The sequence below is a fragment of the Dendrobates tinctorius genome, unplaced genomic scaffold (assembly GCF_039654945.1).
Source record: "Dendrobates tinctorius isolate UK_male_01 unplaced genomic scaffold, ASM3965494v1 ptg000063l, whole genome shotgun sequence".
NCBI classification, from domain to species: domain Eukaryota; kingdom Metazoa; phylum Chordata; class Amphibia; order Anura; family Dendrobatidae; genus Dendrobates; species Dendrobates tinctorius.
Genome location: NW_027361731.1, coordinates 3505454 through 3531040, shown reverse-complemented (window position 1 = coordinate 3531040; position 25587 = coordinate 3505454). Strand labels below are relative to the sequence as shown.

General features: G+C 46.4%; 1 protein-coding gene across 1 annotated transcript in view; it reads right to left on the bottom strand.

Moving 5' to 3' along the window:
- LOC141094179 (uncharacterized) overlaps window positions 1–25587 on the bottom strand; it is a 287422-nt gene that overhangs the window by 2106 nt on the left and 259729 nt on the right. The window lies entirely within an intron of this gene.

Below are 25587 nucleotides of genomic sequence, written 5' to 3'. Positions count from 1 at the left end.
AATATTGAATTATTCACTAAGACAATGACAGTTCATGATGTAATAGAAAACCTCATAGCTGAACACCACGCTCCACTGGTTCATGCTGCTTGTTCATTTTTCTTTCCAAATACTGAATACAAAGCCACCAAACAAAGTTATGCAGTCAAAATAATACAGATAGAAACTTCTATTCATCTCACAAAAAAGTCTCCACTGAGGTCCATCATCTCTCAGTGGAAAAACAGAGGTTTCCACATTATTAGTGGCTTTAACGCATGCACCATGGCTTCCATAAACCAATCCTGCAAAATCCGTTGTCCCGGAGTCAATTCTCCTCCCTTCTGAGTCTTGAAATGTGCACAAACCACATTTAGCATCCATGTAACTATTACTATAGTGAGAAGAACCCACTTAATTTACGATGTGCGTGTGTCTCCCGGAGTACAGTATGGGCACTATGTGTTGGGTAACATGGTATAGTTGCAATTTTCACTCTCCAACAACCACACTGTGCTCATTTCCAGAAAGTGCCTGTGTAATCAAAATAGTTACTACTATAGATAAATTCACCGAGGGTTGAAAATTCCAAAATGGAGATTTTTACTGCTCTGTATTTCTTCCATTTTGCTATATTTGGACACACCATTTGCAGGAGCCCTATCATCTCTAGGATCTACTACTGTGACATCTGCTTGTCAACAGGAGCCACCTTATTCATTGGTGTTGGTGATGGAGGTGCCGTTGGAACCAGAAGCTATGGGCAGCACAGACTCAGTCCAGCCACTAAGATTAGGGATACTGTGACCAGTAGTACCATCCAGTCTTAACAGTATAATTGTGTGCGGTCCAGCTAAAGTAATCTGCTCTCTGCTTCAGCTAATTGGAAAGCACCAGACCCTACTAAAGCTCGAAGCGTATTGCTGGAAGCTGCAAGATTTTGTATTTTCTCTCCCCTCCTGGTTCTGACCCAGCTACTTATTCTTCTAGTAATCTCACATTACAGAACAGCAAGTAACACTGTGGCCCAAGCCTAGGGTTCTCTGTGTAAGTACAGATACAAGGGTTAAAGGGTGATGAGTGTTAGGGTCGGCGGAACGCACCAAATATAAATAATAGTAGGTGCGTTCGCCGCCCGGGGTCCACCGTGCGGTAGGTGACAAGACCGCTGCTGAATAATGGCAGATGCACTTAGTAGGTGCGGGACTGCGCTCGGGTTAACGTCACCCGAACGCTAAGGGCGACTCCGTACAAACACAGAGTCGCTTGGAGAACACTAAAGCAAAGGCACAGGCCCTGTTAGCGTCACAGAGGCCTGCGTGTGGCGTTGCAGCCGCGAACACCAATAGTTGCTGTTACTACAGCGCAGCGGCAGAGAAAAGCCTCAAGCGTCGGCGCCGACAGACGCTAGTGTAGGTGTGGAGCAAGTGGCGTGTAGCTTGCCACGACCCTGGAGCTGACTATTCACACTCGGTCACCACTCGTAATATCAGAGGGTAGGGGTTTCATAATGAGTCACCAGTCCATACATCCATCACCATACACACAGAATAATATGCTACACTAGCGCATGGCCGAGCCACCATGCGGGCTTTTTATAGCCATGCGCTTCCGGGACCTTCCAGTACTTTGGGAAGGACCAATCAGATCCGACATAGGACCTGCACATGTGACCCCTGCTCTCCACTGAGAGGACAAGTTGCGGGCATGCCCAGTAGCACGGCACGAGGACTTAGCCTCTGGAGCAGTTCCCTGAAAAGCAGGTTGTGCTACCATTGCTGCACCAGAGGTGGCAGCAACATCCAGGCTCACAGAACGAGTCTGAGGGGAATGCCTGGCTCGCCGTGATTGCTGAGCGGTCGGAGGAGAATGAGAGACCGCAGGATGTCTGGCTCTGGATTCCCGCTGTGCAGTGCCAGGAATCCGAAGCCTAACAATGAGCAAGGCAATCTGTGGGATCGGGAGACTGGAGTAGATAGCACCAAGCCTGTTCGTGGTTGCCATCTTTTGAGCTGCCAGGGGGACCACAAACCGTGACTTCAATACATTGTTCCAGCAAGATCTGCTTTTAAATGTCTAAATGGCGCCCCTTCCCTTCTCAACCCTACCATGTGTCAGACAGTAATGTACAACCGTATATGGGGTATGTTGGATTCAAGAGAAGTTGTAAAATAATTTATAAGGTCCATTTGTTTCCTATTATCCCTTGTGAAGAATTCCAAAATTATCACCACGTAAAGTGACATACATCAGACTTTAAAATTGGGTCCTTATTACGAACAGAAAACTGTCTGCGGAAAGTGGTTAAATCAAAGTATTTTGGACACTACTACTGTAGTCAAAAACTGTGAGGAAGGACAATAACATCTACTGAAAAGATCAAACAGTATTCATCAGTAAAAAATGCGTAATTAGTGGAGAATGTTATGCTCCAGAGGCAAAATTGCAACTCACATGATTGTGAAACGGCCGGACTAAATTACCAATAAAGCAGCCACAGCCGAGGACTGAGAAGAATCTGTGACTTCTCTGCATTTAGTGGTCACTACTCACCTGGGTAGTCATATGTAGGAATCTCCTCTTTACACCGCTCATCACCTCTCACATATGTCTCTGAAGTATTAATATGGGTCAGATCTTCACCCTGAAACAAATATTGTAAAAGTCACAGACAGATGGAGAAGTCACATCTATGATCAGCTCTAATCCTGCCATCTCCATTGTTCTCATTACACAAGTATAAACATATATTAGGCTAGGTTCACATTGCGTTAGGGCATCCGTTTAATGGATCCGTTAAACGGATGTGCTAACGCTGATGTCATTTTTGACATCTTTTAGGACCTAGCGCTAATGGTATGCGTTAACGCATGATAGTGCTAAGGTACCATGCGCTACCATGCATTAGCCAATACAGTTCTAACGCACCCAAAAACGCTGCATGCAGCATTCGAGGGTGCGTCATGAATTATCGCATACTTGGCATGCGTTAGGATGCGCTACATTCATTGCGGGCAATGGCGGCGTTAACGGGTCCATTACATAGCGTTAGTGCCGCTATGTAACAGATCCGTCAGCACATTGCCCCCTAAGGCAATGTGAACCCAGCCTTACTGGTGGATAAAACAAGACTGAGCACAAGACCTTCACAGTCATCTACACATCATAGGGGAGATCTCAAGACACCTTCTCTCCATCTACCTGATGATCCTGAGGAGCATTGGGATCTTCTTGTTTACAGTCCTGTGGAATAAGAGGATGGGGACATCTCTCTGGTGTTGTCTTCTTACTGGCTAGATCTGTAGGGAAACACATACAGGGACTGAATTCATTCTTTACATAGAGATAATTATAGGCCGTGTGTATTTATTTCTGTCTATTACCTGGTGATGTGAGGGGCTGAGGAACCTCCATCATGACGTTCTTGTACAGATCTCTGTGTCCTTCTAAATACTCCCACTCCTCCATGGAGAAATAGACAGCGACATCCTGACACCTTATAGGAACCTGACACATACAATGATATCGTCATCCCCCGATCCCTTCATAGCGTTACTGTGTAATGTCCCAGCATTCCCAGCAGTGTCACCTCTCCAGTCAGCAGCTCAATCATCTTGTAGGTGAGTTCTAGGATCTTCTGGTCATTGATGCCCTCATGTATCAGGGGGTGAGGAGGAGGCCCCGTGATTGGGCTCAGGAGTCTTCCCCATCCCTCAGACACAGGGTCCTGACAGTGCTCACTAGAGGTCTTCTTCACTACTGTGTAATCCTGGTTATGGAGAGACACATTAATAAATCTCACTACAGACATTTCCAGAGTCCTCACCTCTCCAGTTCTGTCCATCTGTTATTCCCATAGATAAGAATGATGTAATGTGACGTCATCAGGATCTCTCACCTCTCCAGTAAGCCGGAAGAGGATCTCTAGGGTGAGGTGTAATATCCTCTCCGCCATCTTGTCTCTGTCCATATCCATCTTTGATGGGTAAATCAGGAACATTCTCTTATAAAGAAGATCTTCACTGAGAGGATCCGATATTGTAGAGACCTGAATGAGAAGAAGATGAGCCGATGTAACATCATAAAAATCCTGTGTAATAATACAATTACTGGAGATAATAAGGGAAATATGAGATTTATTATTGTTAGGCGTCAGGTTCCTGCAGCAGCTCAACAGGAATCCAGAGCCTCACATTCTGCGGTCTCCCATTATCTATCGACTGCAGAGGAGATTGCTCAGCAATCCCAGTATCCCAGATGCTCTGCCCAGTCCTGCTCTGTGAGTCTGGCAGTTGCTGCCACCTTTGGGTCAACAATAGCAATGCAGGCTGTTCAGCAGCAAATCACTCCAGAGGCTAAGTCCCTCCGTCACTCTACTGGGCATGCTCACGAGACGATCTCCCATTGGAGATCGGGAGTCACATGCTCAGGTCCTTCTCCAAATCTGATTTGTCCATCTCAGAGTTCTGGAAGGTCCCGGAAGCCAACGGCTATAAAAGGCCCGCATGGCCGCTCGGCCATGCGCTAGTATAGTCTCTAGTTGCTACTGTGTGAATGATGATGGATGCATGAACCTGCGAATGACTCATTAAGATCCCCTCCCTCTGATATTATGAGTGTGTATAGGGACTTAAGTTTAGAGTCTGCGCCAGCCAGTGGCAAGCTGCAAGCCACAACAGCATCCTCCACAGTGCTAACGTCCGACAGTGCGCCTGCTACTGGACATTGTCGATTAGCAGCAGTGTCTGTCGCCGCGCTGCAGCACCTCTTGGCGTCCGCAGTTGCAACGCCGCACGCACGGTAGGTCTAGATGGACTCTGACCCTCTGCGTAGGGCCCAGCTGCTGTGACCTTATATCGTGCGTGCACTTCTCTGAGACCTGTGAGTCCAACAGGCTCAGCATTTATGTTAATTCCTTAGGCGTCTCTGTGAAGCTAACAGAGTACGCCCAGCGCACACCGGGTGACGTCTAACCCGCGTGCAATATACCGCCACATAGCACGTCTGCCATTATCTAGCAGCGGTTTAACACCTACTGCACGGTGGACCCCGAGCGGCGAATGCACTTTATTATTTATTTAGTGCGTTCCGCCGTCCCTAACAATTATTTTACAGTATTTAGTTTGCGGTTTTAAAAACATCTCTATATATAAAGCAGCAAATCTGTGTCGTAGCCTGTTGAATACAATACCAAACTTTTCACCCAGTTTAGTGAAATGTTGCACGGCCCGTATTTAACACCAGACTAAAAATACTGCGAACATTAAAACTCAAAATTGCCCCCTTCACGAGATTTGGCCTCTCGAAATTTATGCTTTATAAAATAAATAATAAAATGGGTATCTGTGTGTTGAATGCAAAAACAACAGGTTTTGCCCAAAGGGTCTTAAAGAATTAGAGCGACAGAGGCCAAAGAGTCGCTCTTAAAGGGAGAGCAACCATATAGTCGCTAAAATGGGGCAACCTGATAAGTCGCTCTAAAGTCTGAAATTATAACAATGGATGTTGCAGATGTAACTGGGGCTCATTTATGAGAATTGCCTCACAGTAAGATCGTTCTGGTTACCCACAGCAACCAGAGAGCAGCTTTCAGCATTGAAGCCCCTGTGGTAAACTGAAAGCCGAGCTCTGATTGGTTGCTATGGACAACTAGAACAGTCTGACTGTGAGGCAGTCTCACATTTTCTGCTTTATATATAGATTAACTAATTAGATCTCTGATCAGTGTGAGGTGATTACTAAGGGTCATAATACTAAGAACTGGTTTTTAAAATGCCGCCAAAAAAATGTCCAACTATTGGGCAAGTTAATCCAAAAGATAAGAAAGCAAAACCTTCTCAAACAGCTGAGACAAGTGAAGAATGTGAGTCCTGGCTTGAAAGGAAATGGATGAGACAGGCTGAATCAAAGGCAGCTGAAACATCTGAGCAATGGGAATGTCGCCTTCAGGAAAAACAGATGAGACAGGCTGAATCAAAATTTTTTACAAATTTACCATTTGGGAGACATTGTTTTGAATTTGCAAAGATTTTTGCATCAACACAATCAGTTAGTAACCCTTTGTAGAACAGCCTTAGAAAAACTGGAAGTGCAGAATATCAGGCTGTAATAATGTCATGATACCAGTGCTGGGTGACCGGCACTTCTGGGGTTAATGTTCTGATCTCAGTGCAGACTCTCACCTGCACACCTGGGACCTATTATGGTGGCCTCTCATTGGTTCTGGGAAAGCTTCTTATAGCCTCAGGAAGCTCCCATCCCCCGTCAGTTATACTCTTGCCCTTGGCATTGTGTGGTGACCCCTGAGTGTGTTTGTGCTGTGTTCTGGTTGCTTGATTCTCTGTGTATGACTCGGTCTGTTCTCTGGATATCGCTTTGGATTCTGCTTGGTACCTTCTACGTCCGTTTGGTTTTTGATCTCTGCTTGTCCCTGACTATCCGTTCTGTCTCATCCATGGTACTGTATTGATATCTTGTGTATGACCTTTGGCTTTGTCTGACCTCCCGTCTGTTTATCCCTCCTGTACCTCGCTTGCCTGTATTGTGCTTGACCTCTGCTTTGCCTGACTGAGTTTTCTACCTTCTCTGAAAGCAGGACGCTAAGCTCTGCCCCCTTGCAGTCACATGACCGTTCACATGACCATAGGTCCTATGCCGGCTTGCTAAACTTCTACATTCAGGTCCTGTGCATCTTTATTTTCCGGCTGTTCTTGTCCCCAGGGGTCCCTACGGTGCGGGTGAGTCCCTGCTTAGCGGAGGCTGTACGCCGGCGCTGTCAGGACCCTGACAAATAAGAGGAGAGAAGACACCGGTTGGTGAGCACAAAAGATTTACTTCTCCCAGTGTTAATGAAGTAGCGATCGTAATGGTTGGACGGGACTTTCTAAGCTGAGATATAATTATTCAGTGACGGAGAGAACATCTTCAGCGTATTACAGAAACACATAGATCATATCATGCTCTGCAATATCCAATAATATTGTGGAACGGCCAAGACGGCTATCACTATAATCTAACGCAGACTGATCCCAACAATGCTAGGCCAACCAATAAAATATATCATCTATGGACTTCCATGCCTACCAAATAATGATCAGACAATGTTCATCAAACCACATTTAACAATGCAGGCAACTTTTTCATCAATTTATATTAAGCATGCCAAGGTGGAAAGCGAGAGTCTTTTGTACATAATACTGAATCCAAAAAAAATTTTGATTGGATGAATACTTTAATTTAAGAGATGCTGTAGCTAATGATGGAAACGTTGTGGAAATTGGGAGTATGGTTATTTTACCGACTACATTTACAGGAAGTCTCAGATATATGCACGAGTACGTTCAGGAGTCAGGACGCCATGACATATGTTCAGATATATGTCCGCATAGATTTGTCTGTTACAGTTACATGGCCAGAGATATTGGAAGAGCTTCTGAATGGTAACTGCCCCTCTGATCAACATGATTTAACAGCAAGGGTGTTTAAACAAAAACTGATCAAGGTCATCAAAGTAATTACAAAATATCACATTTTTGGAGAAACTCGATGTTGGATGTATTCAATTGAGTGTCCAAAAGAAGTCTTCCACATGCACACATGTGCCAAGCTGTGAGTCAGAATGGTCCAGGAGTCCAAGGTCAAAAGCCTGGAGGGCAATATGAGGTAAAGATGGTACAGGCGGAGAGAGACATAGTCTACCTCTCAAAGGAGAATTCTCTCCTCAAAAAGGAGGTTATTTCCCATAAAAACAAATTTACAGATCTGGAAGACCGAAGCATGAGAAATAACTTAAAGATACGAGGTATTCCTGAGTCGGTCTCCCAGGCAGATCTCTCTGATTACACTAAAAACTTGTTTAAAAAATTATCACCAAAATCGACAGAATTAGAAATAAATATCGATCATATTCACCGTTTACCACGTCCAAAAGGGGTCCCACAGGAAAAGCCTAGGGACACTATCCTTAGGGTCCATTTTTTTTAAACCAAGGAGAAGGTTTTAAAATCTTTGCGAGAGAGAGGTTCACCTCCAGAGCCATATAAAGATCAAAAGATTTTCCAAGACCTATCCAAAGAAATCCAATGGATGCAAGAAGGTCCTTTAGAGATCTGACCTCTAAACTCAGGGAATTTAGAGTGTCATATAGATGGGGTTTCCCTACTAAGCTGTTAGTCTGGTATAATGACAAAAACTACCCCATCTACACTCTACATGAGGGTGAGAAGTTTCTTAAATTCCTGATGGATGAGCCAACATTTAGAGATAGTGATTAGGATTGATTTTGTCTTATGTTTGAATTTATATGGGGGCACTATTATTTCCTTTTCCTGAACTTGAATATGTTAGTACCCGTACAGTTTATTGATGTCACTGTGGGAACTTGCCACTTAATTTTCCCTTTCTTTTTCCCTGATCTAAGGTGAGACACCAACTGGTTTGGAATCCTCCAGGAGAACTCTCAAGTTCTAAATTTTTTTCTGTATTTCACTATTTTATTTGTTTCGCTTTTCCTGTTTTGATATTGCATTCTAACGATGAAAATTTTATCGTACAATGTTAGGGGGCTCAACAGTCTGAATAAGAGGTATGCAGTATGGAAGGAGATCAATCGAATCCGGGCCGAATTGGTATGCCTTCAGGAGGTCAAATTGGCTTCCGATCGACACCCGGTCTTCCAGCACAAGAACATTCCACACGTGTACAAGTCACTGTCCACAAAGAAAAAGGCTGGGGTCATAACAATGGTAGGTGGCACCGTTCCTTTTCAGCTCAAAGAAATACCAGATTCCTTGGGCAGGTTTCATATACTCATATGCTTACTCCATGAAAGGCCATGCACAATAGACGATTCTTGAAAAAGCTTATCAAAAAAATAGATAAAGTCAAAACAGGTGAACTCATCTTACTGGGCGATTTTAATATTGTCCCAGACAGCAGCATTGATTCATCCTCATTAGTTCGCCTCAAGGTTCCAGCTTTAAAAAACTGGTTAATTCAAAATGAGCTTTATGATGCTTTTCGTTGCTTGAATACATCATCTCGTGAGTATTATCACTTTTCAGATGTTCATAAAACAGCTTCCAGGATAGATCTACTTCTCACTAACATATTCACTCTGTCCAAAATTAAGGACAATTCGCTACATGCAGAAGTCCATCTCGGATCATACCCCGGTTCTCATTGAGTTCCTGGTGGGTCCTCCCCCTGACAAACCATTCCGCTGGAAGCTTAACTCAGCTTTGCTATATATACCACAGTACAAGCAAGAGATAGAAAACATTCTCTTAAACTACTTCAAGGAAAACGTACCTGGTGATGTAGATCAGCTCATGGTCTGGAATGCCCATAAAGCGCTTCTGAGGGGGTGTCTTATGGAGATCCTCTCTAAACATAAGAAGAGAAATAGGGAAAATATCACAATCCTACAGGCCCAAATTAATGATCTAGAAAAAAAACAAACAAATTTGAAAGTTCCTTCCCAGACCGTCCAGGCTGAGATTTTGAGACTTAGACAGAGTCTGAGATCTGAAGTCTACCAGGAATACGATGCAGCCATCAAAACATCTAGGTATAAATCGTATGCGTCTCTCAACAAGCCTACCAGGTTTATGATGAGGAAATTAAAAAGAAAATCAAAAAGAGAATAAATGAGATAGTATCTCCCTCAGGTGACCCCAAAACTCACTGTAGGAACATTGTCAACTCGTTTGCAGAATTCTTTAAAAATCTCTATAACCTGAAAGACGACCCCCAAACTCCGGTGGTTAACTTGAATTTTGTAGATTCTTTTCTACAGAGTATCTGTCACGTGGACCCATCCTCTGTGACACGGCTCGCAGGCTGGTAAATAAAACAACAGGACGCAGCACGTGATCCTGTCCTGTGTGACACGGCTCGCAGGCCGGTAACTAAAGCAACAAGACAAGGGGTAGGGAAAACAGTTACAACAGTGGGCCCTGCGATACTGAAAGGAGGATACAGAACTATAGGCCAATTTCTCTCATAAACAGCGATATTAAAATATACTCAAAGATCATCGCAAATCGACTGAAAAACATCCTTCCACGTCTGTTGGTGGATGATCAAATAGGCTTCACAGAGGGCCGCCAGGCCTCAGACGGAACTAGAAGGGTGTTGAATCTGATAGATTTAGCGATTAACTCGAGAACCCAAACTGCTTTTCTGGCACTGGACGCCGAGAAGGCGTTTGATAGACTTAACTGGCTTTACTTAAAAGCAACTCTCGCTAGATTTGGCTTTGATGAGAAGTTTTTATCAACAGTCTTTGCCCTATACTCGGGTCCTAGTGCCAGGATCGATACAAACAAATTCCTTTCCGACCCGTTCGACATTACCAATGGCACGAGACAGGGGTGTACCCATTTTCCCCTTCTATTTGTGCTTGCCATAGAGCCCCTAGCTGAAAAAATTAGATTAAACAACAATATTAAAGGCTTTGAACTGCCATCACGAAATTTTAAAATTGGGCTATTCGCAGATGATCTCTTCCTCACACTACTTGATCCTGCAAATTCTATTATAGCCCTCTTAGACGAACTAGAAAAATTCTCTAGAGCATCTTATTTTAAGATAAACCCAAACAAATCCAAATTTATAACTCTAAACATGAAACAATCCGAAATTAACGAAATAAAGACTCAAACACAGTTCATTTGGGAGGAGAAAGAGATTGTTTATCTAGGGATTAGAATAGTTGGATCAATCCAAGCCACAGTTAGGGCCAATTTAGACAGCATTATAAGAACTATTACAGGCGATCTATCCTTTTTGGCTCAGCTAGAGACTTCCATCTTTGGGAAGACACAGGCAGTTAAAACCTTTATCCTTCCCAAAATTTTATACATATCTAGGACTTTGCCAGTTAGCTTTCCGCGCCAAACCATTGATAAAGTTCAAGAGCTCATCCGACTATTTATTTGGAAAGGTAAAAAAGCAAGAATATCTGCAGACTTGCTTTATAAAAATAAAAAACATGGGGGCGCAGGACTACCCAACATATACTCTTATTATCAAGCCTCACTCATCAAACAGAGCTGGTACTGGTTTACGGAAAACATGACACATCCAGCTTGGTATGGCTTGGAGAGAGATGCTAGTGATAGATGTTCCACACAAAAGCTTTTCTTTTACTTCCTTCTACAAAAGCACAGTGTGAACTCTTCCCATCCTATATTCTGGCCGATTATCTCAGCCTGGAGGGATCTCATTAAGCCGACTAAAAATATCAAAAAAGCAGAGCAAATCTTAATGCTGCCTCTATCTTCATTTGCACTGATGGATGATCTCCCGATACCGTAGGTTTGGGGGAAATCTGGCATTAAAAGGGTGTGGGATGTTTTTAGTGGAGTGGAGTTCCTGAAATTTAGTGAGATCCAGGTTAAATATAATTTACTGTCATGTGAGCTGTTCTTTTACACCATGTTGAAAGACAGAATTTGGAAATTTATAAAAGGGAAGACTTTGAATTATGAAATGCTATCTTCACTATTGTGCAACCTTAAAAATAAAAACCTCTGGAGTCTGCGTAATTTGTATAGATCTGTCGTCAAGGACCTATCGAGCCACAAAAATATATATATGAAGAGATGGGAGTCCGATTTAGGTGCTGATATCCGTCTCGAGAATTGGAATGATGCCATCAAAAACACTTATAATTCCAACATATCAATGGGTCTTCATGAGAGTTATTTCAAATTGTTAAATAGGTGGTACTATACCCCGACAAGATTATCACATTTTAACACAGAACTATCTTCCTTGTGCTGGAGAGATTGTGGACACCAAGGGAACCTCTACCATATTTTTTGGGGTTGTTCAAAAATTAAAAACCTCTGGTCTCAGGTCACACAGTACATTAACCTCATCGCTAAGGACTTCACAATTACACACACCCAAAAGAGCACTTCTTTCATTAGACATGGAACAATTTGATGATTCAGTAAGATACATTATTATTCACATCCTCTTAGTGACTAAAACCATGTTAGCACAATGGTGGAAGAAAGCCGAGGTTCCCAAGTTTTCAGACATACTTGACAAGATAGGCCAACATAGTGATTTAGAATGCAGATTTGCGATTAACAACAATCACATCCACAAATATACAAAAAAAATGGAAGACCTGGAACAACAAATTCCATATCAAATAGACCTATCAGAGGCATTATATTTTGAGGCCTAAACATGGGCGTTGTAGTACCGGGATGCTGTATCTCCTTCCAAGAATGTTACCCCATAATAAGGATTGGCGATTTTCTTTTCCTTTTATGTTGTTATTTGATATATGCTATTTAATGACTATTTGTGGGTTCTCTAGTTTTTAATTTTTTTTCCGTACCTGTACAAGGTTGTTTACTCCCCACTCCCTTCCCTCCCTTCCTACCTTTCTTTCCCTATCCTGTTTATTACTAAAAACCAATAAAATTATTTGAAAAGAAAAGCCAGGAGGGTACATCATAAAACAGAAGGAAGAGACAAAAGCGTAGTCAGAGAACGTTCTGAGGTCAGAATACCAGGAGGATAATGTATTAGAGCAGAAGGAGTTAAACAGTTGGATGGTCAGAACGAAGTCGAAGGTCAGGCATAAAAAGATCAAGCATATAGAACTCAAGGCACAGGAGAACAAACGTCATAACCTCAATGTACGTCTGGCAGTGGTCTGGGAGAAGCAGCTCAGTTAAGTAGCATGGCAATCACCTGGAAAAATGAACATTTGGAGACAGCCTACGCCTCCCACAGAGCCACACTCCACATAGAGAATAATGAAGCCTTCGGCACCGATCTCCACCCACTTAGCTGCACTCCACATAGAGAATAATGGAGCCTCCGGCACCGACCTCCACCCGCAGAGCCACACTCCACATAGAGAATATTGGAGCCTCCGGCACTGACCTCCACCCGCAGAGCCATACTCCACATAGAGTATAATGAAGCCTCAGGCACCGACCTTCACCAGCAGAGCCGCACTCCACATAGAGAATAATGGAGCCTCCAGCACCGACCTCCACCCGCAGAGCCGCACTCCACATAGAGAATAATGGAGCCTCCGGCACCTACCTCCACCCGCAGAGCCGCACTCCACAGAGAATAATGGAGCCTCCAGCACCTACCTCCACCCGCAGAGCAGGGCTGGCATCAGCACCCGGCTCACCCGGGCAAGTGCCGGGGCCCTGGTGAGTCGGGGGGCCCACTGACGCTGTCTGGGATACCTGTTGTGAATTCCCTGACTCAGACTTCTGAGCCGAAGCTCCCCCTGCTCCCTCTGGTGGTTACTGGAGGTAGTGGAGCTGGCCAGATTGACAGAGGTCTGCCATCTGATGATGATGATTGGAAATCTGGGGTTACTGATTGGAGTATTTAAGTCTGCAGACTTCCTTCAATCCCTGCTGGTGATTGCTTTCCTGTGCATTCTGAGGTCTGATGTCTCTGGATCCTGCATTGTTCAGCTAAGTGGTTCATTTGCTAATCCTTTGCATCTGATCTGTTTTTGTCCCTCTGCTTGTTGTGCGGGTTCAGCTTGCTCCTCTGGGGGCTGTGCTTGGCCACCGCTCATATGTTACAGCCTGTGTCAGTTTGTTCAGTCCCCTGTTATATTGGTCTCTTTTGCTTTGCTTCCAGTTCATACCGGAGTGCTGATATAGTGGGGGCGAAGTCGTGTGACTTCAGTGTTTTTTTGTATATAAGACGTGTTGGATTTTTCAGGGTTTTTGCATGATTGCAGTGTCTTTCCTTTCCTGTCCTATCTAGTCAGTTTGGGCCCCATCATTTGCTCAGTCTGTTTTTCTGCCTGCGTTTGTGTTTCATATTGTCTCACCGACAATATATGTTTGGGGGCTGTCTATTCCTTTTGGGGTCTGCTCCAGGGCAGTTTAGATTTCACCTTTCTTGTTTTAGGCTGTTAGCTCTCCGGCTGTGCTGATGCGTCTAGGGCATCGTAGGTACGCTCCACGGCTACTGCTAGTAGTGTGGATAGGATCAGGGGTCTGCAATCTGCTTAGTTACCAACCTCTCTGGTTTTCTGGTGGCTTAGCCTGTTCCTGCCATCCTCCTCGGTGACCCACTCATAACAGATAACCGCCGCTACGCCCCCCCATGCACCGACCCCATCTTCGCCCTCCCAGTGACCCACCGCAGCCAGCAATGAGTCATTGCTAGGCCCTTTTCTTCTGGTAAATGACCTGTGATGAGGTCACAGGAGGGGAGGAGTCAGAGGTGACATGATCAGGAACCTCCATGTGTGCAGGACTCTGCTGTGCTGGTTGTCATGGTGCTGGATGAGGGAAGTTTGTGGGGGGGTTTACAGGGTGGATGTAGCAGAGCTGTAACAGAGCAGAGTAGAGCATGTACGAGGTGTACAGAGCAGAGCCGTGTGTGTATGAGGTGTACAGAGCAGAGCCGCGTGTGTACGAGGTGTACAGAGCAGAGCCGCGTGTGTACGAGGTGTACAGAGCAGAGCCATGCGTGTACGAGGTGTACAGAGCAGAGCCATGTGTGTACGAGGTGTACAGAGTGGAGCCGTGTGTGCACAGAGCAGAGCCATGCATGTACGAGGTGTATGGAGCAGAGCCATATGTGTACGAGGTGTACAAAGCGGAGCAGTTTGTGTACGGAGCAGAGCCGTGCGTGTACGAGGTGTACAGAGCGGAGCCATGTGTGTACGATGTGTACAGAGCAGAGCCGTGTGTGTGCGAAGTGTACAGAGCAGAGCTGCGTGTGTACGAGGTGTACGGAGCAGAGCCACGTGTGTACAAAGCGTACGGAGTGGAGCTGTGTGTGTATGAGGTGTACGGTGCGGAGCCTGGAGCTGTGTGTATAAGGTGTACAGAGCTCTTTTTCTTTCTTTCTCTCTGATCTTTCTTTCTTTCCCCTCTCTTTCTCTCTCTGTCCATTCTTTCTTTCTTTCTCTCCCCTCTTTCTTTGTTCTTTCTCTCTCTGTTCTTTCTTTCCTCTTTCTCTCTATGTTCTTTCTTTCCCCTTTCTTTATTTCTCTCTCTATTCTCTCTTTCCCCGCTTTCTCTCTATTCTTTCTCTCTCTCTCTGTTCTTTCTTTCATCTTTTTATCTCTGTTCTTTCTTTCCCATCTTTCTTTCTTTCCCCTTTCTTTCTCTGTTCCTTCCCCTCTTTCTTTTTCTCTACCTCTCTGTTCTTTCTTTCTCCTCTTTCTTTTTTTCTCGCTCTCTGTTCTTTTTTTCTGTCCACTCTTTCTTTCTTTCTTTCCCCTTTCTTTCTTTCTTTCTCCCTCTTTCTCTTTCTGTTATTTTTTTCTGTCCACTCTTTCTTTCTCTCTGTTCTTTCTTTCTTTCCTTCTCTCTCTCTCTGTTCTTTCTTTCCCCTCTTTCTGTTTCTCTGTTCTTTCTTTCTCTTTCTAATCTTCCTTTCTCTGTATTCTTTCTTTCTCTTCCTGCTCTCTCTCTGTTCTTTATTTTCCTTTCTCTCTGTTCTTTCTCATACGTACACTACTAATCAATAGCCTCCTTCACATGAATGTGTTTTGCCACAGAGCGTGTGTCCATGTGGATCACATGCGTGTCCATGTGATCCACATGGAGACAAGTCCGTTTTTGGCCGGCACCACAGACGCCACACGGCATGAATCATGATATGTGTTAAAGGGGGGACTACTGAGATTCTTTCACCCGGGGCCCTCAAAAACCTGGAGCCAGCCCTGCCGCAGAGCCACACTCCACATAGAACAGGGTTCCCCAACTCCAGTCCTCAAGGCCCACCAACAGATCATGTTTTTAGGATTTCCTTGGTATTGCTCAGGTGATAATTGCATCACCTGTGCAATACAAAGGAAATCCTGAAAACATGATCTGTTGGTGGGCCTTGAGGACTGGAGTTGGGGAACCCTGACATAGAGAATAATGGAGCCTCCAGCACCGACCTCCACCCGCAGAGCCGCACTCCACATAGAGAACAATGGAGCCTCCAGCACCGACCTCCACCCGCACTCCACATAGAGAATAATGGAGCCTCCAGCACCTACCTCCACCCGCAGAGCCGCACTCCACATAGAGAATAATGGAGCCTCCAGCACCTACCTCCACCCGCAGAGCCGCACTCCACATATATGGCTGCTCTGTGCGCACAGGACCTGTGATGAGGACACAGGAGGGGAGGAGTTAGGGGTCACATGATCAGGAGCCTCAGTGTGTGCAGGACTCTGCTGTGCTGGTTGTCATGGTGCTGGATGAGGGGAAGATTATGTGTGGGGTCAGGAGGGGTTTACAGTGTGGATGTAGCAGAGCCATGTGTGTACGAGGTGTACGGAGCGGAGCTGTGTGTGTACGAGGTATACGGAGCAGAGCCGCGTGTGTACGAGGTGTAGGGAGCTGAGCCGTGTGTGTGCAAGGTGTACGGAGCGGAGCCGTGTGTGTACGAGGTGTACGGAGCGGAGCCGTGTGTGTATGAGGTGTACGGAGCTGAGCCGTGTGTGTACGAGGTGTACGGAGAGGAGCCGTGTGTGTACGAGGTGTACGGAGAGGAGCCGTGTGTGTACGAGGTGTACGGAGAGGAGCCGTGTGTGTACGAGGTGTACGGAGCGGAGCCGTGTGTGTACGAGGTGTACGGAGCGGAGCCGTGTGTGTATGAGGTGTACGGAGCTGAGCCGTGTGTGTACGAGGTGTACGGAGAGGAGCCGTGTGTGTACGAGGTGTACGGAGAGGAGCCGTGTGTGTACGAGGTGTACGGAGCGGAGCCGTGTGTGTACGAGGTGTACGGAGCGGAGCCGTGTGTGTACGAGGTGTACGGAGCTGAGCCGTGTGTGTACGAGGTGTACGGAGCGGAGCCGTGTGTGTACGAGGTGTACGGAGCGGAGCCGTGTGTGTACGAGGTGTACGGAGCGGAGCCGTGTGTGTACGAGGTGTACGGAGCGGAGCCGTGTGTGTACGAGATGTACGGAGCGGAGCCGTGTGTGTACGAGGTGTACGGAGAGGAGCCGTGTGTGTACGAGGTGTACGGAGCGGAGCCGTGTGTGTACGAGGTGTACGGAGGGGAGCCGTGTGTGTACGAGATGTATGGAGCTGAGCCGTGTGTGTAAGAGGTGTACAGAGCAGAGCCACCTGTGTACGACATCTACGGAGCGGACTGTTTATAACAGAAATCTTCTACAGAGAAACATTGTCCTCCAAGCACAAAATATGTCAAGGAATGCATAATTTTATTGAGACACAAAAAAATTAAAACCGCTTTTAAACAGATTTATACAGACCTGATTTTGGCTTACAAAGACTGATGTAAAATACTGACCTAATATTGATCATGTGAACATAGCCTAACACTGATATTACCGCCATATGGCGACTTACAGTGGTAGATACCAGCGCTGCAGAATACATAAGAGATTACTGTGCAGTTATATATAGTAACTCACAGCTGACGTTCTTTCTCATGAATTTGTTCACTTTCCCCTTTTTTCCATCCGGCCCAGACCGACACAAATCCAGCCAGGACTCGCCTGCAGAGATTACAACAGACACATCCGACACTTCCAGTTTTGTCCCCATCTATTCCAAACCTGCACAAACTCTTCATCCTGCTGTCGCCCCAATGCTGAGCTGCTGCTGCCGTATGTGCCCCTATTACTGATCCTCTTAGTGCCCCACATAATAATGCCCACCACTTTTCCACGAAGCAGAAACTATGAGACAATTTCCAACTGACAAAGAACAGGAAGCGCTAAGAATATTGGAGGATTTGGCGTTTGATCATACTCCTGACACCCCAGTTAAGAGCCCTGCATCTATCCACCCACATATCTTCCAACTTTTGAAGAAGGGAAAGAGGGACAAGAGTTGTGGCCCACGGTAGTGCACCGCGGCAAGCTTTTAGACGACGCCCGACCACACCCATTTCACAACTAGTTACACCCATGTCCATGCCCCAAACACACCTATTTAGCAATGCTGATCACACTGAATGGTACTGAGGGTACATTGGCTGCCATTATGGGCACACTGACTGGTACTGAGGAAAAGAGAGCGAGAAAAAGAAAGAAGAGAGAAATAAAGAGGGGAAAGAAAAAACAGAGATAAAGACAGAAAGAAGAAAGAAAAACAGAGAAAGAAAGAAGGGACATAAAAAAAAGAACAGAGAGAAAAAAAGAAAGAGGGGAAAGAAAGAACAGAGACAGAAAGAAAGGTGAAAGAAAGAACAGAGAGAAAGAGAAAGAAGAGCGAGAAAGAAACAAAGAGGAGAAAGAAAGAATAGAGAGAAAGAAAGGAGAAAGAAAGAATAGAGAGAAAGGAGAAAGAAAGAAAGGAGAAAGAAAGAACAGAGAGAAAGACAGAAAGAAGAAATAAAGAACAGAGAAAGAAAGGGCACAGAAAAAAAAGAACAGAGAGAGACAGAAAAAAGCGAGGGGCATGAAAGAACAGAGAGGGAGAAAGAAAGAACAGAGAGGGAGAGAGAAAGAAAGGGGAAAGAAAGAACAGAGAGAGAGAAAGAAAGAACAGAGAGGAAAAGAAAGAGGGGACAGTAAAAAAGAACAAAAAGATAAAAAAGGGAAAGAAAGAACAGAGAGAAAGAAAGGGGAAAGAAAGAGGGGAAAGAAAGAACAGACAGAAAGAAAAAAATAAAGAAAGAAGGGAAAGAAAGAAGAGAGATGGAGAGAAAGATGGGAGAGAAAGAACAGAGAGAGAAAGATAAAGAAAGAACAGAGACAGAGAGAAAGAACAGAAAGGTAGACCTGAAAAGCAACTATTTGTAGAGCACAGACAGACCAGGCATCTGATGGAGATAACAGACTGTTCAATATGTGGCCTGTATTTTTTTATTTTTTACCCCAAAATAGTGTATAGAAGAACTAGGGTAACAGAAAGCAAAAAAAGGTGAATCGAAGCCTCAAAAGCACACTTTGTAGCCCACAGATAGATGAGGCGTGTCACAGAGATACCAGACTGTTCAATATGTGGCCTGTATTTTTTTATTTTTTACCCCAATATAGTGTACAGAACTAGGATAACTGCAAATACAGTGGAATGTAGGCCTTAAATGGCACAATTTGTAGCCCCAGGTAGATCAGGAGTCTGACAGCGATACCAGACTGTTCAATATGTGACCTGTATTTTCTACCCCAAAGTAGTGTATAGACCTAGGGTAACAGACAGCAAAAAAGTGGAATGTAGGCCTGAAAAGCAACTATTTGTAGAGCACAGATAGACCAGGCATCTGAACGGAGATAACAGACTGTTCAACATGTGGCCTGGAGTTTTTTTAAATTTTTTTTTTACCCCTAAATACTGTATAGAACTAGGGTAACAGACAGCAAAAACAGTGGAATATAGGCCGGAAATTCCACAATTTGTAGACCACAGATAGATCTGGCGTCTGATGGAGATAGAACACTGTTAAATATGTGGCCTGGATTTTTTTGGCCCACCAAAATTGTGTTAATAAGTAGGCTATTGTTGGAGTACTAAAACTGTAAAATATTTAGCGCAATGATATGCGATGCCTGTGGTGTACAAAACACAGTGATAAATATATGAACTGTAGCTAAATATTTTTGTGGCCAGCTAAAGATTTTTTGGACAGCAAAATGGTGTCGAAAAATGTTGTAAGACACTCCAAAAGATACTACAGTACCACAAAAAAAGGCCAGAATTTTCTGCACGCTCAGATGTGATGCCTGGGACAGACAAAGCCATTTTAAATTGCTGTATTTTCATATTGTTGTATTAAAATGATCTGGCTGTAGTCTGCAGTGTGACCAATAGTGTTGAGCGATACCTTCCGATATCGGGAAATATCGGATCGGACCGATACCCCAAAAATATCGGGTATCGCCGATTCCGATACCGGAAACCAATGCAAGTCAATGGGACACAAATATCGGAATGAAAATGAACCCTCTCTTTCCTTGCACATCCAGTTCGGGAGGGGGGAAAAGTGTGGGCGGTGCGTGTGTGTGCGGGGTCTGTACAGGCCTCTCGGGGGTCTGTGCGGGCCTGCCGGGGGTCGATGCGGGCTGCCGGGGGTCTGTGCGGGCCTGCCGGAGGTCTGTGCGGGCTGCCGGGGGTCTGTGCGGGCCTCTCGGGGGTCTTTGTGTCTGTGTGCCGTCATCTACAAGTCCCATTGGGCTATGCCTGCTACAATGACAGTGATTGACACATTAGCCAATGATGGGACAGTAGTAGTCCCATCATCTGGCTAATGTGTTTAATGTAAAAAAAAAAAAACAACCCACAAACATACATACATACAACATACATACTGCATACATACTACATGCAACATACTACACATCGAGAAGGTCTTACACATACTGCATGACAATAAATTTTATGTCAAACCCGAGACGTGTATGTTCTCGATTGAGGAGATCCCTTTCCTTGGATATGTATTGTCTTCCACCAGTTTTCGCATGGATCCAGCGAAAGTCCAGGTGGCATTGGAGTGGGATCATCCAGAGGATTTGAAGGCATTACAAAGATTCTTGGATCTTGCCACTACTACCCTAAATTCATAAATAACTTTTCGGTAGTAGCCAAACCTCACAGGTATGACCAAGAAGGAAACAGACTTCTCTAAGTGGTCCAGTTCTGCTAGGGAGGCATTTGGCACATTGAAAAGGTGTTTGATTCTGCACCGATTCTTATCCAGCTTGATGTCTCTCGGCCTTTCATTGTAGAGGTTGATGTGTCCAAGGTGGGAGTGAGGGCTGTATTGTCGCATGGTGCGTCTCCTGGTAAATAGCAACCATGTGCTTACTGTCACCAGCTCAGAGATATGATATTGGTAATAGGGAACTGTTAGCTATCAAATGGGCATTTGAGGAGTGGTGTCATTTTTGGAGGAAGCAGTTCACCCAGTGATGGTTATCACGGATCATAAAAATCTGGTATACTTGGAATCTGCAAAATGTCTTATACCAAGACAGGCAAGGTGGGCATTATACTTTACACCCAGACCCAGAGTTCACCCCAGCAACTACCTGCATGTCAGGTTGATGACAAACGAGCCCGCTGGTATTGACATTGTATGTTCTGGAGGCAACACACATCCCCGAAGCGCTGACCTGGGGAACGGGTTGTGTATGTTTGGTATAAGCTGGTAACACTCCACAACACACTTCCACTGGATGCTTTTTGGTGGCCACCCATACACGCTCGTTCACACACAGGTCCGGACCTGAACGTTTATTGCCACTCGTTCGTTTGTCACAATTTGGAGAACTCTTTCTGGGATTGACAACAGAGGCGTCCCCCTGTGTCACCACACTCACACCCCCGCATTTCACCAAAGGGTACACCACCCTCCAACCCCTTCCACCACGAGGTCTGCGCCTCCCAGGATTGGCCAATGGCGAGGGATGAGATTTGCCCCTACTCTCCTGCAGCACATCTGCTGCTCTAACCGGAGAGGAAGGGGTCCGTTGAAGAGAGGCGGCAGAGATAGTAGTTCCTAGGCAGCAGCCCTTACACGAGTGCCCCCAGCTGACTACTTCCCTCGCCCACCAATCTATCACCTCCGGAACGCCACCAGCCATCACCTCTGCTGACATACCTTGGGAGGGCAAAACGGAGGAAATGTATACTCCCTGGTCGCCTCCCTCCAAGCAACCAGGGGAATGCGGCTTCTCAGATGGCACAGATAATTTGGCGCGCAAAGGGCAAGCCTTCAGGACATGACCAGTCTGCCCACAGTACAAACATGCCGACACCACTCCCCGAACCGTAGGCAGCTCCGTACACAAACTAGCTCCTCCTACTTGCATAGGTTCGTCTGGAAACTTGGCATGAACTGGGCAGGCTCTCATAAAATGGCCAGGCTTGCCACAGAAAAAGCATACCCCCCCACCACGACGAGCCACAGACACCCCCTTTTTTGTCTCAACACCGGGCTGTCTGGGTTCCTCCGTCCGCACTGGTGGGTCCTCCTCCCTAGCGAGGACATCAGGGGGAACTTTTTGTATATGTCTTTCCCTGAGGCATCTATCCACCCGGATGGCAAGGGACATGGCGGCCTCCAGCGACCTGGGGGCGGCGTACTGCACCAAAGTATCCTGCAACTTTGGAGACAAACCCTGCACAAATTGACTCCTAAGTGCAGGGTCATTCCACTGAGTGTTAGTGGCCCACCTCCTAAACTCTGAGCAGTACTCCTCAGCAACCCGGGCTCCCTGTTTACACCTATGGAGTCGAGATTCCGCCAGGGCGACGCCATCAGGATCCCCATACACAAGCGCCAAAGCCGCAAAAAACTCGTCCACTGACATCATTGATGGAGAATTGTCCGGTAGGGAGAAGGCCCAGGATTGGGGATCCCCTTTAAGAAGGGACATAATGATTCCCACCCGTTGCTCTTCACTCCCTGATGAACGAGGGCGCAGCCTGAAATATAATTTGCAGGCTTGTTGAAATACCAAGAATTGATCTCTCCCTCCAGAAAATCTGTCAGGGAGGGATATCTTGGGTTCTGACTGAGCCTGTTCCTGAACCAAGCCCCCAGAGCCCACCAACAGCTGAAGCTGCCGCACCAACCCTCCGCGCAGCCCCCTAATCTCATTAGTAAGGGTCTGCAGGATTTGGACAAAGGTCTGAACTGGGTCCATGGCTCAGCAGAGAAAAAAAGTTGTAGATTGGTGATAATGTCATGTGGACCCGTCCTGTGTGACGCGACCCGCAGGCCGGTAACTGAAGCAATAAGACGCGGCACGTGAAGCTGTCCTGTGTGACACGGCCCGCAGGCCGGTAACTGTAAACAACAAGACAAGGGGGAGGGAACACAGTTACAACGGTGGGCCCTGCGATAGGGAGAGGGGACATGGAGACCTCCTGCACTCCCCTGAGTCAGTGTCCCTAACGCTCCTAATGTTCCCTATGCCGGTTCTGCACCAGGCACCGCTCAGGATACCTGTCGCCCTAGCACACCCTACACCTATCCCTTGCTAGGGAGCTGGGTGGTGCAGGCACTGGCCCCACCGCTGTACTAATACACACGAAGGAAAAACACAAACAGGGGAACACCACTTAGCTTTACTCTGTTGCACTTGCTCCTGGCAACAGAGTCCACCACCAGAATGCAGGTCTCCTCCTGAAACGCTGCCACCAAGCTCTGTCAGAGCTACAAGGAAATCCCCTCTGACTCCTTCCACACCAGGGCTCAGACCGTGCTGCAAGGAGCTCTCTCCAGCTCCTTCCTCCACCAGGGATGGTTGGAAATGAATACTATCACCAACGCTGATTGCAACACGCTGTAACACTCTTTTATTGCAGAGCCAGCAATCACACCTGCAATCTAATCATGTGCACTTAACTAAAGAAACAGAGTGCAATGACGCTCACCACCACCGGGGGCAAACTTAGAACAAACGACACCACAGTGCAATAATCCATATGGCCACCGGGGGCAAAAACATCTCTAAGCACAGCTTGAGAAAAAAAAGGTTACCTGTGCTTTTATCTGTCCTGATCCCGCATGGATCATGACACCTTGGACTCATTTGTCAGTCATTTTATTATTGACCTACCCATGTCTGCAGGGAACACTGTAGTCCTGGTGGTGGTGGACAGGTTCAGTAAAATGTCTCATTTTATTGTTTTACCAGCTTTGCCTAATGCCAAATCTCTGCCGAAAATTTTTGTCAGGGAAATAATTAAACTGCATGGGATTCCAACGGATATTGTTTCTCACCTGAGGGTGGTTTATCTCCAAATTTTGGAGGGCATTTTGCACCCGTCTTGGGATTCATTTTTTTTTCTTCTGGTTTTCACCCGCAGTCTAACAGGCAGACTGAACTGGTTAATCAGAATTTAGAGACATATCTCAGATGTTTTGTGTCTGAGAATTAGGAGAACTGGGTTACCTACTTACCATCGGCTGAATTTGCGGTAAATAATCGTTGTCAGGAATCAACTGGTAAGTCCCCATTTTTCAGGGATATGGGTTCCATCCCCAGTTTAGTTCTTTTAATGGTAATCGCCCTTCTGGATTACCAGAGGAAGAATGGTTTCCATCTTCCATTTCTACCATATGGCAGGGGGTGACTAATAATTTGCGGAAGATGGGTTCCAACCACTGGCATAACTACCGGGGTAGCAGCCGAAGTGGTTGCTTTGGGGCCCGGCCCATATAGGGGCCCGGGTCCCCAGCTCCGATCGGCGCTACCTGGTACCGGCAGCTAAACTGGGCCCTCGGCGCTGCAGCAGTTAAACGCTATTGACATGCGGGCTCGGCGGCCCGCACATCAATAGTTAACAGCCACGGCAGCCGCCAGCCAATCAGAGGCTGACAGCTGATGTCAGCCGCAGCGCGCACCTCGCCGGCGTCTGACGTCAGTGTCGGTTGCTGGCTAGAGCGCGCTGCAGCGTGGAGGGACGCCCGGAGCTTCACCACTGGACCGCGGCCAGGTAATTATTAGGACTTGTTTTTTTGGTTTTTTTGACAGCGACGACCCGGGGGGCCCGGGGGCAGAATGCTGAACATGGGGCAGAATGCTGGACTGGGGCAGAATGCTGGACATGGGGGCAGAATGCTGGACATGATGGGGCAGAATGCTGGACACGATGGGGCAGAATGCTGGACACGATGGGGCAGAATGCTGGACACGATGGGGCAGAATGCTGGACACGATGGGGCAGAATGCTGGACACGATGGGGCAGATTGCTGGACATTATGAGGCAGATTGCTGGACATTATGAGGCAGAATGCTGGACATAATGGCGGCAGAATGCTGGACATAATGGGGCAGATTGCTGGACACGATGGGGCAGAATGCTGGACACGATGGGGCAGATTGCTGGACACGATGGGGCAGAATGCTGGACACGATGGGACAGAATGCTGGACATGATGGGACAGAATGCTGGACATGATGGGACAGAATGCTGGACATGATGGGACAGAATGCTGGACATGATGGGACAGAATGCTGGACATGATGGGGGCAGATTGCAGACATAATGGGGGCAGAATGCTGGACATGATGGGGCAGAATGCTGGACATGATGGGGCAGATTGCTGGACATGATGGGGCAGAATGCTGGACATGATGGGTCAGATTGCTGGACATGATGGGGGCAGATTGCAGACGTGATGGGCAGATTGCAGACATAATGGGGGCAGAATGCTGGACATGACGGCAGAATGCTGGACATGATGGGGCAGATTGCTGGACATGATGGGGCAGATTGCTGGACATGATGGGGCAGATTGCTGGACATGATGGGGGCAGAATGCTGGACATGATGGGGGCAGAATGCTGGACATGATGGGGGCAGAATGCTGGACATGATGGGGGCAGAATGCTGGACATGATGGGGGCAGATTGCTGGACATGATGGGGGCAGATTGCTGGACATGATGGGGGCAGAATGCTGTACATGATGGGGGGCAGAATGCTGGACATGATGGGGGGCAGAATGCTGGACATGATGGGGGGCAGAATGCTGGACATGATGGGGGGCAGAATGCTGGACATGATGGGGGGCAGAATGTGACAGTGAGACACAGGAGGGGGCAGAATGGACACGGGATAGAATGTGACAGTGAGACACAAGAGGTGGCAGAATGTGAGGCACTGGGACAGAATGTGGCAGTAAGACACAGGAAGGGTGCAGGATCATGGGGCAGGATGGATACGA